General features: G+C 46.0%; 1 long non-coding RNA gene across 1 annotated transcript; it reads right to left on the bottom strand.

Moving 5' to 3' along the window:
• Positions 1 to 11,989: 11,989 nt before the first annotated feature.
• On the bottom strand, positions 11,990 to 15,592 carry LOC141021314 (uncharacterized). The gene is made up of 3 exons (XR_012182095.1): positions 15,249 to 15,592; positions 13,857 to 13,925; positions 11,990 to 12,268 (listed from the first exon to the last, which is right to left on the bottom strand). It is a non-coding gene; the product is annotated as an uncharacterized lncRNA (long non-coding RNA).
• Positions 15,593 to 15,803: the final 211 nt, after the last annotated feature.

Genomic DNA, 15,803 nt, shown 5'->3' with positions numbered 1-15,803 from the left:
ACCTAGCAAATCATATTTATCACTATTGAAATCAAGATACTTGGGTTGTGATACCTTGGGGCCTGTACCATGAAGCATCTTCCAATTCCTACATTTGGTGAATCAAATATGTCATGGGAGTTGGAGGATACTAGAGCAAGTCCGGCAACACTTTCATCTTGACTATAGTCGAAGTCGGGGTGATAGCTTCCCTCAGAGTGGTTGTCAGAGTCGGAGCCGGAAACCCATTCACCAACATAAGCTTGATGTCTTCTTCTAGAGTAGCTCTTGGTTTACTTGTATTTCCCTTCGGACTCCTTGTTTCTGAAGGAAATATGCCCTAGATGCAATAATAAAGTTTTTATTTATATTTCCTTATATCATGATAAATGTTTATTATTCATGCTAGAATTGTATTAACCGGAAACTTAGTACATGTGTGAATACATAGACAAAACAAAGTGTCCCTAGTATGCCTCTACTTGACTAGCTTGTTTATCAAAGATGGTCATGTTTCCTGACCATAGACATGTGTTGTCATTTGATGAACAGGATCACATCATTAGGAGAATGATGTGATGGACAAGACCCATCCGTTAGCTTGGGATAATGATCGTTTAGTTTTATTGCTATTACTTTCTTCATGACTTATACATGTTCCTCTGACTATGAGATTATGTAACTCCCGAACACCGGAGGAACACCTTGTGTGCTATCAAACGTCACAACGTAACTGGGTGATTATAAAGATGCTCTACAGGTGTCTCCGAAGGTGTTTGTTGAGTTGGCATAGATCAAGATTAGAATTTGTCACTCCGTGTATCGGAGAGGTTTCTCTGGGCCCTCTCGGTAATGCACATCACTATAAGCCATGCAAGCAATGTGACTAATGAGTTAGTTGTGGGATGATGCATTACAGAACGAGTAAAGAGACTTGTCGGTAACGAGATTGAACTAGGTATGATGATACCGACGATCGAATCTCGGGCAAGTAACATACCGATGACAAAGGGAACAACGTATGTTGTTATGCGGTTTGACCAATAAAGATCTCCGTAGAATATGTAGGAGCCAATATGAGCATCTAGGTTCCGCTATTGGTTATTGACTGAAGATGTGTCTCGGTCATGTCTACATAGTTCTCGAATCCGTAGGGTCCGCACGCTTAACATTCGATGACAATTTGTATTATGAGTTATGTGATTTGATGACCGAAGTTTGTTCGGAGTCTCGGATGAGATCACGGAAATGATGAGGAGTCTCGAAATGGTCGAGAGGTAAAGGTCGATATATTGGAAGGCTATATTCGAACATCGGAAAGGTTCTGAGTGATTCGGGTATTTTTCGGAGTACCGGAGAATTACGGGAATTCGCCGGGGGAAGTAGTGGGCCTTAATGGGCCATACGGGAAAGGAGAGAACGGCCTCAAGGGGTGGCCGCGCCCCCCCATCGGCTGGTCCGAATTGGACTAGGAGGGGCGGCGCCCCCTCCTTCCTTCTCCCCTCTTCCTCCTTCCCTTCCTTCTCCTAGTTGGAATAGGAAAGGGGGGCCGAATCCTACTTGGACCGAGAGTCCAAGTAGGACTCCCCCTTTTGGTGTGCCCCTCTAGGGCCGGCCTCCTCTTCTCCCCTCCTTTATATACGTGGGAGGGGGCACCCCAAAGACACACAAATTGATTTCTTAGCCGTGTGCGGTGTCTCCCTCCACAGATTTCCACCTCGGTCATATTGTCGTAGTGCTTAGGAAAGCCCTACGTCGGTAACTTCATCATCACCGTCACCACGGCGTCGTGCTGATGAAACTCTCCCTCGGCCTAAGCTGGATCAAGAGTTCGAGGGACGTCACCAAACTGTACGTGTGCAGATCGTGGAGGTGTCGTGCGTTCGGTACTTGATCGGTTGGATCGCAAAGATGTTCGACTACATCAACCGCGTTACCAAACGCTTCCGCTTTCGGTCTACGAGGGTACGTGGACACACTCTCCCCGCTCATTGCTATGCATCACCTAGATAGATCTTGCGTGTTTGTAGGATATTTTTTGAAATTACTGCGTTCCCCAACAGTGACATCAGAGCCAGGTCTATGCGTAGATGTTATATGCACGAGTAGAACACAAAGAGTTGTGGTCGATAATAGTCATACTGCTTACCAGCATGTCATACTTTGATTCGGCGGTATTGTTGGATGAAGCGTCCCAGACCGACATTACATGACCGCATTCATGAGACTGGTTCTACCGCCGTGCTTCGCACACAGGTGACTAGTGGGTGTCTGTTTCTCCAACTTTATTTGAATCGAGTGTGACTACGCCCGGTCATTGTTGAAGGTTAAAACAACACACTTGACGAAAAATCGTTGTGGTTTTGATGCGTAGGTAAGAACGGTTCTTGCTAAGCCCGTAGCAACCACGTAAAATTTGCAACAACAAAGTAGAGGACGTCTAACTTGTTTTCGCAGGGCATGTTGTAATGTGATATGGTCAAGACGTGATGATATATAATTTGTTGTATGAGATGATCATGTTTTGTAACAGTTATCGGCAACTGGCAGGAGCCATATGGTTGTCGCTTTATTGTATGAAATGCAATCGCCGTGTAATTGCTTTACTTTATCTCTAAGTGGTAGCGACAGTCGTAGAAGCAATAGTTGGCGAGATGACAATGATGCTTCAATGGAGATCAAGGTGTCAAGCCGGTGACGATGGTGATCATGACGGTGCTTTGGAGATGGAGATCAAAGGCACAAGATGATGATGGCCATATCATATCACTTATATTGATTGCATGTGATGTTTATCCTTTATGCATCTTATTTTGCTTAGTACCGCGGTAGCATTATAAGATGATCCCTCACTAAATTTCAAGGTATAAGTGTTCTCCCTGAGTATGCACCGTTGCGACAGTTCGTTGTGCCGAGACACCACGTGATGATCAGGTGTGATAAGCTCTACGTTCAAATACAACGGGTGCAAGCCAGTTTTGCAGGTGCAGAATACTCGGGTTAAACTTGACGAGCCTAGCATATGCAGATATGGCCTCGGAACACTGAGACCGAAAGGTCGAACGTGAATCATATAGTAGATATGATCAACATAGAGATGTTCACCATTGAAAACTATTCCATCTCACGTGATGATCGGACATGGTTTAATTGATATGGATCACACGATCATTTAGATGACTAGAGGGATGTCTATCTAGGTGGAAGTTCTTAAATAATATGATTAATTGAACTTAATTTATCATGAACTTAGTCTTGATAGTATTTGCAAAATTATGTTGTAGATCAATAGCTCGCGATGTAACTCCCCGTTTATTTTTTATATGTTCCTAGAGAAAAATAAGTTGAAAGATGATAGTAGCAATGATGCGGACTTGGTCCATGATCTGAGGATTTTCCTCATTGCTGCACAGAAGAATTATGTCCTTGATGCACTACTAGGTGACGGACCTATTGCAGGAGCAGATGCAGACGTTATGAACGTTTGACAAAGCTCGGTATGATGACTACTTGATAGTTTCATGCACCATGCTTTACGGCTTAGAACCGGGACTTCAAAAACGTTTTGAACGCCATGGAGCATATGAGATGTTCCAAGAGCTGAAATTGGTATTCCAGACTCATGCCCGAGTCGACAGGTATGCGACCTCTCACAAGTGCTTTGCCTACAAGATGGAGGAGAATCGCTCAACCAGTGAGCATGTGCTCAGAATGTCTGGGTACTACAATCACTTCCAGATAAGATAGTAATTGACAAAGTTCTCTAATCACTATCACCAAGTTACTCAAACTTCATGATGAACTATAATATGCAAGGAATGACGAAAACGATTCCCGAGCTCTTCGTGATGCTGAAATCGACGAAGGTAGAAATCAAGAAAGAGCATCAATTGTTGATGGATAACAAGACCACTAGTTTCAAGAAAAGGGCAAAGCAAAACAAAGGGAACTTCAAGAAGAATGACAAGCAAGTTGTCACTCCCGTAAAGAAGCCCAAAGCTAGACCTAAGCCTGCAATTGAGTGCTTCTACTGCAAGGGATTAATCACTGGAAGCGGAACTACCCCAAATAATTGGCGGATAAGAAGGATGGCAAAGTGAACAAAAGTATATCTGATATACATGTTATTGATGTGTACTTTACTAGTGTTCATAGTAACCCCAAGGTATTTGATACCAGTTTAGTTGGTATGATTAGTAACTCGAAACAGGAGTTGCAAAATGAACAGAGACTAGTTAAGGGCGAGGTGACGATGTGTGTTGGAAGTGATTCCAAGGTTGACAAGATCACCATCGCACACTCCCCATACCTTCGGGATTGGTGTTGGACCTAAATAAATGTTATTTGGTGTTTGCGTTGAGCATGAATATGATTAGATCATGTTTATTGCGATACGGTTATTCATTTAAGTCAGAGAATAATTGTTGTTCTGTTTACATGAATAAAACCTTCTATGGTCAAACATCCAATGTAAATGGTTTATTGAATCTCGATCGTAATAATACACATATTCATAATAGTGATGCCAAAAGATGCAAAGTTGATAATGATAGTGCAACATATTTGTGGCACTGCAGCTTAGGTCATATTGGTGTAAAGCGCATGAAGAAACTCCATGCAGATGGATTTTTGGAATCACTTGATTATGAATCATTTGATGCTTGCGAACCATGCCTCATGGGCAAGATGACTAAAGCTCCGTTCTTCGGAACAATGGAGCGAGTTACAGACTTATTGGAAATAATACATACCGATGTATGCGGTCCGATGAGTGTTGAGGCTCGCGGCGGTTATCGTTATTTTCTGACCTTCACAGATGAGTTGAGCAGATATGGGTATATCTACTTAATGAAACACAAGTCTGAAACATTTTGAAAAGTTCAAAAATATTCAGAGTGAAGTGAAGAATCATCGTAACAAGAAAATAAAGTTTCTATGATCAGATCGCGAAGACAAATATTTGAGTTACGAGTTTGGCCTTCATTTAAAACAATGTGGAATAGTTTCACAAACTCACGCCACGTGGAACACCACAACGTAATGGTGTGTCTAAACGTCGTAACCGTACTTTATTAGATATGGTGCGATCTATGATGTTTCTTACCGATTTACCACACTCGTTTTGGGGTTATGCATTAGAGACAGCTGCATTCACTTTAAATAGGGCACCATCTAAATCCGTTGAGACGACACCGTATGAACTGTGGTTTGGCAAGAAACCTAAATTTTCATTTATTAAAGTTTGGGGCTGTGATGCTTATGTGAAAAAGCTTCAACTTGATAAGCTCGAACCCAAATCGGAGAATTGCGTCTTCATAGGATACCCAAAATGAAACTGTTGGGTACACCTTCTATCACAGATCCGAAGGCAAGATATTTGTTGCTAAAAATGGATCCTTTCTAGAAAAGGAGTTTCTCTTGAAAGAAGTGAGTGGGAGGAAAGTAGAACTTGATGAGGCAATTGTATCTTCGCCCGAATTGGAAAGTAGTTCATCAAAGAAATCAGTTCCAGTGATGCCTACACCAATTAATGAGGAAGTTAATGATGATGATCATGAAACTTCAGATCAAGTTACTACCGAACCTCGTAGGTCAACCAGAGTACGTTCTGCACCAGAGTGGTATGGTAATCCGGTTTGGGAAGTCATGTTACTAGACCATGATGAACCTACGAACTATGAGGAAGCGATGATGAGCCCAGATTCCGCAAAATGGTTTAAGGCCATGAAATCTAAGATAGGATCCATGTATGAGAACAAAGTATGGACTTTGGTGGACTTGCCCGATGATCGGCAAGCCATTGAGAATAAATGGATCTTCAAGAGGAAGACGGACGCTGATGGTAGTGTTACTATCTACAAAGCTCGACTTGTCGCGAAAGGTTTTCGACAAGTTCAAGGTGTTGACTACGATGAGATTTTCTCACTCGTAGCGATGCTTAAGTCTATCTGAATCATGTTAGAAATTGCCGCATTTTATGAATTCTGGCAAATGGATAACAAACTGCATTCCTTAATGGATTTATTAAAGAAGAGTTCTATATGATGCAACTAGAAGGTTTTGTCAATCCTAAAGGTGCTAACAAAATGTGCAAGCTCCAGCGATCCATCTATGGACTGGTGCAAGCATCTCAGAGTTGGAATATACGCTTTAATAAGTTGATCAAAGCATATAGTTTTATACAGACTTGCGGCGAAGTCTGTATTTACAAGAAAGTGAGTGGGAGCACTACAACCTTTCTGATAAGTATATGTGAATGACATATTGTTGATCAGAAATGATGTAGTATTTTCTGGAAAGCATAAAGGAGTGTTTGAAAGGAGTTTTTCAAAGAAAGACCTCGGTGAAGCTGCTTACATATTGAGCATCAAGATCTGTAGAGATAGATCAAGACGCTTGATAAGATTTTCAATGAGTATATACCTTGACAAGATTTTGAATTAGTTCAAGATGGAACAGTCAAAGAAGGAGTTCTTGCCTGTGTTGCAAGGTGTGAAGTTGAGTAAAGACTCAAAACCCGACCACGGCAGAAAATAGAAAGAGAATGAAAAGTCATTCCCTCTGCCTCAGTCATAAGTTCTATAAAGTATGATATGTTGTGTACCAGACCTATTGTGTACCTCACCATGAGTTTGGCAAGAGGGTACAATAGTGATCTAGGAGTAGATCACTAGACAGTGGTCAAAATTATCCTTAGTGGAATAAGGATATATTTCTCGGTTATGGAGGTGATAAAGAGTTCGCCGTAAAGAGTTACGTCGATGCAAAGCTTTTACACCAATCCGGATGACTCTAAGTCTCAATCTGGATACATATTGAAAGTGGGAGCAATTGACTAAGAGTAGCTCCGTGCAGAGCATTGTAGACATAGAAAATTTGCAAAATACATACGACTCTAAATGTGACAGACCCGTTGACTAAAATTCTCTCACAAGCAAAACATGATCACACCTTAGTACTCTTTGGGTGTTAATCACATAGCGATGTGAACTAGATTATTGACTCTAGTAAACCCTTTGGGTGTTAGTCACATGGAGATGTGAACTAATCACATAAAGATGTGAACTAATCACATAAAGATGTGAACTATTGGTATTAAATCACATGACAATGTGAACTAGATTATTGACTCTAGTGCAAGTGGGAGACTGAAGGAAATATGCCCTAGAGGCAATAATAAAGTTGTTATTTATATTTCCTTATATCATGATAAATGTTTATTATTCATGCTAGAATTGTATTAACCGGAAACTTAGTACATGTGTGAATACATAGACAAAACAGAGTATCCATAGTATGCCTCTACTTGACTAGCTTGTTTATCAAAGATGGTCATGTTTCCTGACCATAGACATGTGTTGTCATTTGATGAATGAGATCACATCATTAGGAGAATGATGTGATGGACAAGACCCATCCGTTAGCTTGGCATAATGATCGTTTAGTTTTATTGCTATTGCTTTCTTCATGACTTATACATGTTCCTCTGACTATGAGATTATGCAACTCCCGAATACGGAAGGAACACCTTGTGTGCTATCAAACGTCACAACGTAACTGGGTGATTATAAAGATGCTCTACAGGTGTCTCCGAAGGTGTTTGTTGAGTTGGCATAGATCAAGATTAGAATTTGTCACTTCGTGTATCGGAGAGGTATCTCTGGGCCCTCTCGGTAATGCACATCACTATAAGCCATGCAAGCAATGTGACTAATGAGTTAGTTGTGGGATGATGCATTACATAATGAGTAAAGAGACTTGCCTGTAACGAGATTGAACTAGGTATGATGATACCGACGATCGAATCTCGGGCAAGTAACATACCGATGACAAAGGGAACAACGTATGTTGTTATGCGGTTTGACCGATAAAGATCTTCGTAGAATATGTAGGAGCCAATATGAGCATCCAGGTTCCGCTATTGGTTATTGACCGAACATGTGTCTCGGTCATGTCTACATAGTTCTCGAACCCGTAGGTTCCGCACGCTTAACATTCGATGACGATTTATATTATGAGTTATGTGATTTGATGACCGAAGTTTGTTCGGAGTCCCGGATGAGATCACGGATATGACGAGGAGTCTCGAAATGGTCGAGAGGTAAAGATCGATATATTGGAAGGCTATATTCGGACATCGGAAAGGTTCCGAGTGATTCGGGTATTTTTCGGAGTACCGGAGAGTTACGGGAATTCGCCGGGGGAAGTAGTGGGCCTTAATGAGCCATACGGGAAAGAAGAGAAGGGCCTCAAGGGGTGGCCGTGCCTCCCCCCATGGGCTGGTCCGAATTGGACTAGGAGGGGGCGCCGCCCCCCTCCTTCCTTCTCCCCTCTTCCTCCTTCCCTTCCTTCTCCTAGTTGGAATAGGAAAGGGGGGCCGAATCCTACTTGGACCAGGAGTCCAAGTAGGACTCCCCCTTTTGGTGCGCCCCCTCTAGGGTCGTCCTCCTCTTCCCCCCTCCTTTATATACGTGGGAGGGGGCACCCCAAAGACACACAAGTTGATTTCTTAGCCGTGTGCGGTGTCCCCCTCCACAGATTTTCATCTCGGTCATATTGTCGTAGTGCTTAGACGAAGCCCTACGTCGGTAACTTCATCATCACCGTCACCACGCCATCGTGCTGACGAAACTCTCCCTCGGCCTCAGCTGGATCAAGTGTTCGAGGGATGTCACCGAGCTGTACGTGTGCAGATCGCGGAGGTGCTATGCGTTTGGTACTTGATCGGTTGGATCGCGAAGACGTTCAACTACATCAACTGCGTTACTAAACGCTTCCGCTTTCGGTCTACGAGGGTACGTGGACACACTTTCTCCGCTTGTTGCTATGCATCACCTAGATAGATCTTGCGTGTTCGTAGGAATTTTTTTAATTACCGCATTCCCCAACTGTTTCTTCGAGAAGGTCTTTGTTCATAGCGATCATCTCTACTCACCCTCTCTCTATGAGGTGATTCATCTCTTCTACTCTTCCTTCTAGGTGAGTCTTCTCTTTATTTGTGCGGTGTCGTACACTCATTGGAGTAGTGTCCGGGTCTTCCACAATTGTAGCAATTATGGTCACGACTTGATGATCTTTGCTCATAGTGCCTTGAGTTGGAGCTTCTCTCTTTGCTTATATTCTTGTAGAATTTGTTGAAGTTCTTCACCATTAGGCTTATCTCTTCATTGGATACTTGCTTTTCACTTGAAGTTGTAGGAGCATCACTTAAAGCTTTGTATGCACCACTTGACTTGTTGTGGAGTTCCTCTTTGTCCTTGAGTGACATCTCATGAGCAACAATCCTTCCAATGACTTATGTGGGCATGAGATCTTTGTAATTGGGCATCATTTGGATCAATGTTCACACGGTATCATATTTTCCATCCAAGGCTCTAAGGATCTTCTTGATGATGAATTTGTTGGTCATCTCTTCACTTCCTAAGCCGGCAATCTCATTTGTGATGAGAGCAAGCATAGAGTACATTTCAGCAACTCCTTCACCATCCTTCATCTTAAACTTGTCAAGTTGACTTTGGAGCACATCCAACTCGCTTTGTGCATATCAACCAAAGTATCCCAAATTTCCTTTGCATTCTCGAGGCGGATAATCTTGTTGAACTCCTCGAGGCACAAACCATTGAAGATAATGTCACACGCTTGAGCGTTGTATTGCAACATCTTCAATTCTTCCATGGTTGCTTCACGATCCGGTTCTCTACCATCTTCAAAGAATTCACCTTGCAAGCCAACATGAAGAACAACCCAAACGGCGGGATTATGACCAAGAATATGCATTTTCGTCTTATGCTTCCAACTAGCAAAGTTTGTACCATCAAAATATGGACCTCTATGGTGGTAGTTTCCCTCAATAGATGCCATACTCTCCTAGGTTGTGAAACCAATGCAATGGAGACCAAAGCTCTGATACCACTTGTAGGATCGAAAGTATGTCTAGAGGGGGTGATTAGACTACTTGACCAAATAAAAATCTATCATTTTCCCTATTTTAGTTGTGGGAAGATTTTAGCAATTCTACCAAGTCTAGTATCACCCCACACATGCAAATCTAAGAGTATATCAGCAGAAAGTAAAACATTGCACATGTAAGTGAAGGAGGGGATTGGAGATTTTAACCGCAATGAAGACACGATGATTTTTGGCGTGGTTCTGATAGGTGGTGCTATCATACGTCCACGTTGATGGAGACTTGAACCCACAGAGGGTAACGGTTGTGCGAGTCCACGGAGGGCTCCACCCACAAAGGGTCCACGAAGAAGCAAACTTGTCTATTCCACCATGGCTTTCGTCCACGAAAGACTAGCATCACTAGGGTAGATCTTCACGAAGTAGGCGATCTCCTTGCCCTTACAAACTCCTTGGTTCAACTCCACATCTTGGAGGCTCCCAAGTGACACATAACCAATCTAGGAGACACCACTCTCCAAAAGGTAATAGGTGTTGTTTTGGTGATGAACTCCTTTCTCTTGTGCTTCAAATGGTAGTCTCCTCAACACTCAATCTCTATCTCACAAATTTGGCTTATGTAGGAGAAGGATTGGAGTGGAAAGCAACTTGAAGAGGCTAGAAATCAAGGTTCAAATGGTAGGAATGGAATCTCTTGATCTCAACACATGAGTAGGTAGTTCTCTCTCAAAAAATGAATGGTGAAAGTTGTGTTTCATTCTGATGGCTCTCTTAAAGAGTAAGTGGTGGCCGAGGGGTATAAATAGGCAGCACCAAACTCGGTGGCACTTACATGAGAATCTCGGTGAGACCGACTAGTGTAAAAGACTTGACCGTTAGGCTTTTCGGTGAGACCGATTATACCAACTCGATGGTACCAAAGTTGTCAGGGATATACCCCGTGGTATGACCCGGCCGAAGATATGACCCGGCTAGGACTTGGTGTTTCATTGGTGACCTGACAGTTTGTAAGCCGGCAGATTGTAAGCCAGATTGTAAGCCGGCAGTTTGTAAGCTGGCAGATTGTAAGCCAGATTGTAAGCCGGCAGATTGTAAGCCAGATCGTAAGCCGACAGATTGTTAGCCAGATCGTAAGCCAGATCGTAAGCCATATTGTAAGCCAGCAGTTAAGAAGTCCAAGACGTTAAGAAGCCCATGGTGAGAAGCCCATGGAGAGAAGCCAGAATAGTTTATGTCTTAATCCGAGTTGGACTCTACATGTAACCCGCCCCTTCAAATTATATAAGGAGGGGCAGGGCACACCAAGAGGGACAGGTTGAATAATCATTAAGACTAGACATAACTAGGAGAGCCGGAGATACGGCAACTCCCTCGTGATGATAATAAGACCTAGCCACAAATAACATGTAGGGTTGTTACAGGATGATGTTTCCCGAGGCCCGAAGCTGTCTAAACCCTTGTCCTGTGTTGTGTCTCTCGATTCCGATCAACCCCTCTCAAGCTACCACATAGATGCGTTGGCCTCACGACTAAGTCCTCACACTAGGACATCTGCCGTGACAAATCCACGATAGTTGGCGCCCACCGTGGGGCCTGCGCACGGTGGTGTTGAGTTCTTAGAGGGATCTCTCTCAGGGATCGAGGAGTTCACAATTCTCCGGATGAGAAAGACTTAGCTCGGAAGGATATGCATCAGCCTCGAGGTCATTGGTTCAGATTTTACAATCCGTGAGATTTAAGTCAAAAAAGAGAAATTAGGGTTACGGTGTGTTCTGCCGCCGCTACCAAAAAATAGCCGAGACCATCGGTAGGATTTCCATCGTCTATGCAACACCGAGTCCGAGACAAGGACAGCCGCACGAGACTGGTTCAAGGGATGTTTTTACATGCACATACAAGTCAATTGTGAGTCGCCGAGGATGGAGTCAGCCGCTGAGTTCCCGTTGTCAATTGTGTGTCGCCTCCATGTTGGATCAAAGGAAGAGATATGCTCACATCCGTCAAACCACAGTTGTTTACTTCAAGTCTGTGACGCCCTCGATTCAATTGTACACTAATCATACACACAAATGTGTACGATCAAGATCAAGGATTCACGGGGAGATATCACAACACAACTCTAGACACAAATTAAAATAATACAAGCTTTATATTACAAGCCAGGGGCCTCGAGGGCTCGAATACACAAGAGTCAGCGGAAGCAACAATATCTGAGTATAGACATGAGTTAGACAAGTTTGCCTTAAGAAGGCTAGCACAAAAGCAACGATGATCGAAAAGGCAAGGCCTCCTGCCTGGGAGCCTCCTAACTACTCCTGGTCGTCGGCGGTCTCCACGTAGTAGCAGGCATCGGCGGTGGCATCTGGCTCCTTGGCTCCGACATCTGGTTGCATCAACCGGAAAGAAGAAGAAAGGGGGAAAAGGGGGAGCAAAGCAACCGTGAGTACTCATCCAAAGTACTCTCAAGCAAGGATCTACACTACATATGCAACATTATCAAAGGAAGGCTGTATATGTGGACTGGGCTGCAGAAATGCCAGAATAAGAGGGGGAGAAGCTAGTCCTATCAAACACTAGCATCTTCTAGAAACCACCATCTTGCAGCAACAGGAGGGAGTAGAGTAGCATAAAGTAAAGTAGTAGTAGTGTTATCAACCTCGGCCAGAGATCCTTTCTCGACTCCCTGCGAGAAAGCAATCCCAGAGCCATACTATCCATTTCTCATATCCATGTCTCATCTCAAGTATCCAGTTCTAGTTGTATCGATCGGGATACAACTCCAAGTGTCCGTTACCGTAGGACAGGCTATCGATAGATGTTTTCTTCCCTGCAGGGGTGCACCAACTTACCCACCACGCTCGATTAACTCCGGCCGGACACACTTTCCTGGGTCATGCCCGACCTCGGCTAAACAATATGCCGCAACCCGACCTAGGCTTAATAGAGAGGTCAGCACGCCGGACTAAACCTATGCCCCCAGGGGTCATGTGCCATCTCCCCGGGAACTCCTGCACGTTGCGTACGCGGCCGGTGAGCAGACCTAGCTACCTCCTTTAAAAAGGCAGGTGCTTACCAGTCCAACCCGGCGCACGCCGCTCAGTCGCTGACGTCTATTAAGCTTCGGCTGATGCATAAGACGCAGAACGCCCATACTATGCCCACGTGATGGTTAGTGCTATCAGGCCAGAGGCCCCTTAGGATCAAATATCCAAATAGTGGATTAGGAGCACGCGGTAACAAGCAGAGACTCACGAAAGATGTGACCATGTTGCCCCGTCTCGAGGACTTGCGGCAAGGGCTAGGAATGCCCGGCCAAGCCTTGTAATTATCTCGCGGGCACCCTCCAGGTCAACCCATCTCCACATCACTCGCGGGTACCCCTCAGGGTTGACCCGCCCTTCCAAGTAACAGTTGTAAAGTCCAGGTATCCGTGTGTCCAAACATCAAGGGGAAAACTCGAGGAATCACCCCCGGTGAATTCCACTCAGTGTAATCATCAAGGTGAACGTAAGAGGAACCACCCCCGAGGTTCACACTTGAGGGGTTGCACGACAGAGTCGTATCGGAAGTGGTTAAGGAGGAAATCACCCTCGATGACCACGACCGAATAGCTACACTACAGGGTTAACATCAGAAGTGCTGAAGAGGTCTCACCCTCGGCACTCGATGGTAACCCAGTAGTGTCGAGCAACTAAGGGGAAAGTGATGTGCAGTGCCGGGGCCTGGTCTTCGATTCCGTTGATCGGGTCTTCGATGATGAAGCAGGGGCAACCGGGACAAGGTGGGGGTCACTAATGGATCACTAACCAACCTATACTAAGCAGTTTAGGATAAGCACGTAAGGTACAATGAGCAGGTTACAAAAGCAGGCTATGCATCATAATAGGAGCAAACAATAACAGTAGCAAAATCTAATGCAAGCATGAGAGAATGGAATGGGCGATATCGGGATGATCAAAGGGGGGGCTTGCCTGGTTGCTCTGGCAAGGAGAGGTCGTCGTCGACGTAGTCGATCACAGGGGCAGCATCGGTCTCGGGGTCTACCGGAGAGAAGAGGGGGAAGAAACAGTAAATATATAGCAAGCAAGAGCATAACAGGACAACAGGCAGAGCTAGACGTGTTCTAACGCGGCGCTACACGCTACCAGCGAAGGGGGATAACATCCGGGAATGCTTTCCCGAAGTTTGGCATTTTCGGACAAACAAACCGGAGGGGGACGGTTGCAGGTTCGCTATGCTTGAGACGCGTGACAAACGAATGGACTGTGTATTCGGATTCGTCTCGTCGTTCTGAGCAATTTTCTTGTAGAAAACATTTTCATCCGAGTTACGGTTTAATTTCTATTATTTTTCAAAGATTAAACCATTTCCTGAAATTCCTTTTATCTATTTACTCTAATACTAGATAACAGAATACTTTTCACACCAGCCCGGGGGCTAGCCATGTGTATGACAGCGGGGCCAGGGGTTCCAATTGACCAAGTCAATGTCCAGTCAGCAGTCAACTAGTTTGACTGTTGACTGGGTCAACTAACAAGGGGGCCCCGCATGTCATAGGCTCATGTTCAGATAGAAAAGTTTTAATAGACTGATTAAGCGATGGGGCCACTTGTCATAGACACTATTTTTATTAAGCCAATAAATAAAAGATAATCAACACGGGTGGCCCACTTGTCATCTTCTATTAAGCAAAATTAGCTAGAGCTAATTAAACAAGGACCAGCCTCATATCCCGAGAGTCAAACGATCTCTGTGGTTGGGTTGTACGCTCGCGCGGAGGGCGCCGACGACCTTGTGCAGCAGGAGGCGGCAGGCAGGAGCAGGCGCAGGGGCCCGGCGGAGGCAGGGAGGTGGGGCGCGGGAGCCGGCAGGGGGCTACCGGCGACGCGGGCGCGCGCGGCCACGCGCGAGCGGGCCTGGTGGGGAGGCGCCGGGCGAAGCGGGAGGCGGCGGGGCGAGGGCGCGGTCGGGTGGAGCCGATGCGGGAAGCGGCCGCCGGCACGGCCCCAGCTCGGCCGGGCGCGGCCTCCGACGCGGCCGGGCGCGGCCAAGCGAGCGACGCAGGCAGGGCGGCTGGAGGCGGGCTCGGTGGCGCGCAGGAGCACGGGTTCTAGGCGGCGTGGGACAGCAGCGGCAACGGCGATAGTGGTTGCGGCCTGTGTGGGCGGGGGGCGCGAGCGCGCAGCCAGGGCGCGGGGCGCGCGTCAGGAGGCCCGCAAGCGCGCGAACGACGCTTGGTGAGCGGGAAGCCTAGCGAGCGCGGGCGCGGTGAGTACGAGGTCGCCGTGAGCTTCGGGCGCGAGCGATACGGCGCCAATCAACGGTGGAATCGATGGGGGAAAGGAGAGGGGAACGCGGCTCACTGGGAGGAGGGCGGTGGAGAGCTCGGGGCGGTTGGAGTGGTGTCGGAGAGGCGAATCGACGGCGAGATGGTGACGTCCACGGCAGAGAAGAGCTCGATGGCGAGGCTTGGAGTGGTCCTAGCTCGAACCGGTGCACGTGGCGAAGGAGACGATGCCGGAGGTCCTCCTGGACACGAGCTCCGGCCGCGGGGAGGCCAGTGGCCGCGACGACAACGATGGCCATGGCGGCTACTCGGGCGATTTTATCGAGAGAGAGCGAGGGAGAGGAGATGGGGGCGCTAGGGTTCATCAAGGGAGGGAGGAGGGAGGAGGGGCGTCCTCTTATCCACAGGGAGAGAGCGGGGATGGCCGCCACGGGACCAGGGGCGCCATGGGATGGCCGCCACGATCCCCCCGCCTCCAGTAGCGAGGTTGGGGATGAGGTGGAGGTGGGCTGCCCAATGTTGTTAGACGGGCCAAAGTGCACAATGGCACTAGAGCCACATAGTAGTTAGGCCTTTCCCTTTTATTTTATTTTTACACTGATTGCAGAATCTGTTTGCAATATTTTGAGAT

Source organism: Aegilops tauschii, chromosome 1 (genome assembly GCF_002575655.3).
Source record: "Aegilops tauschii subsp. strangulata cultivar AL8/78 chromosome 1, Aet v6.0, whole genome shotgun sequence".
NCBI lineage: Eukaryota > Viridiplantae > Streptophyta > Magnoliopsida > Poales > Poaceae > Aegilops > Aegilops tauschii.
This window is presented reverse-complemented; position numbering and strand designations above follow the sequence as displayed.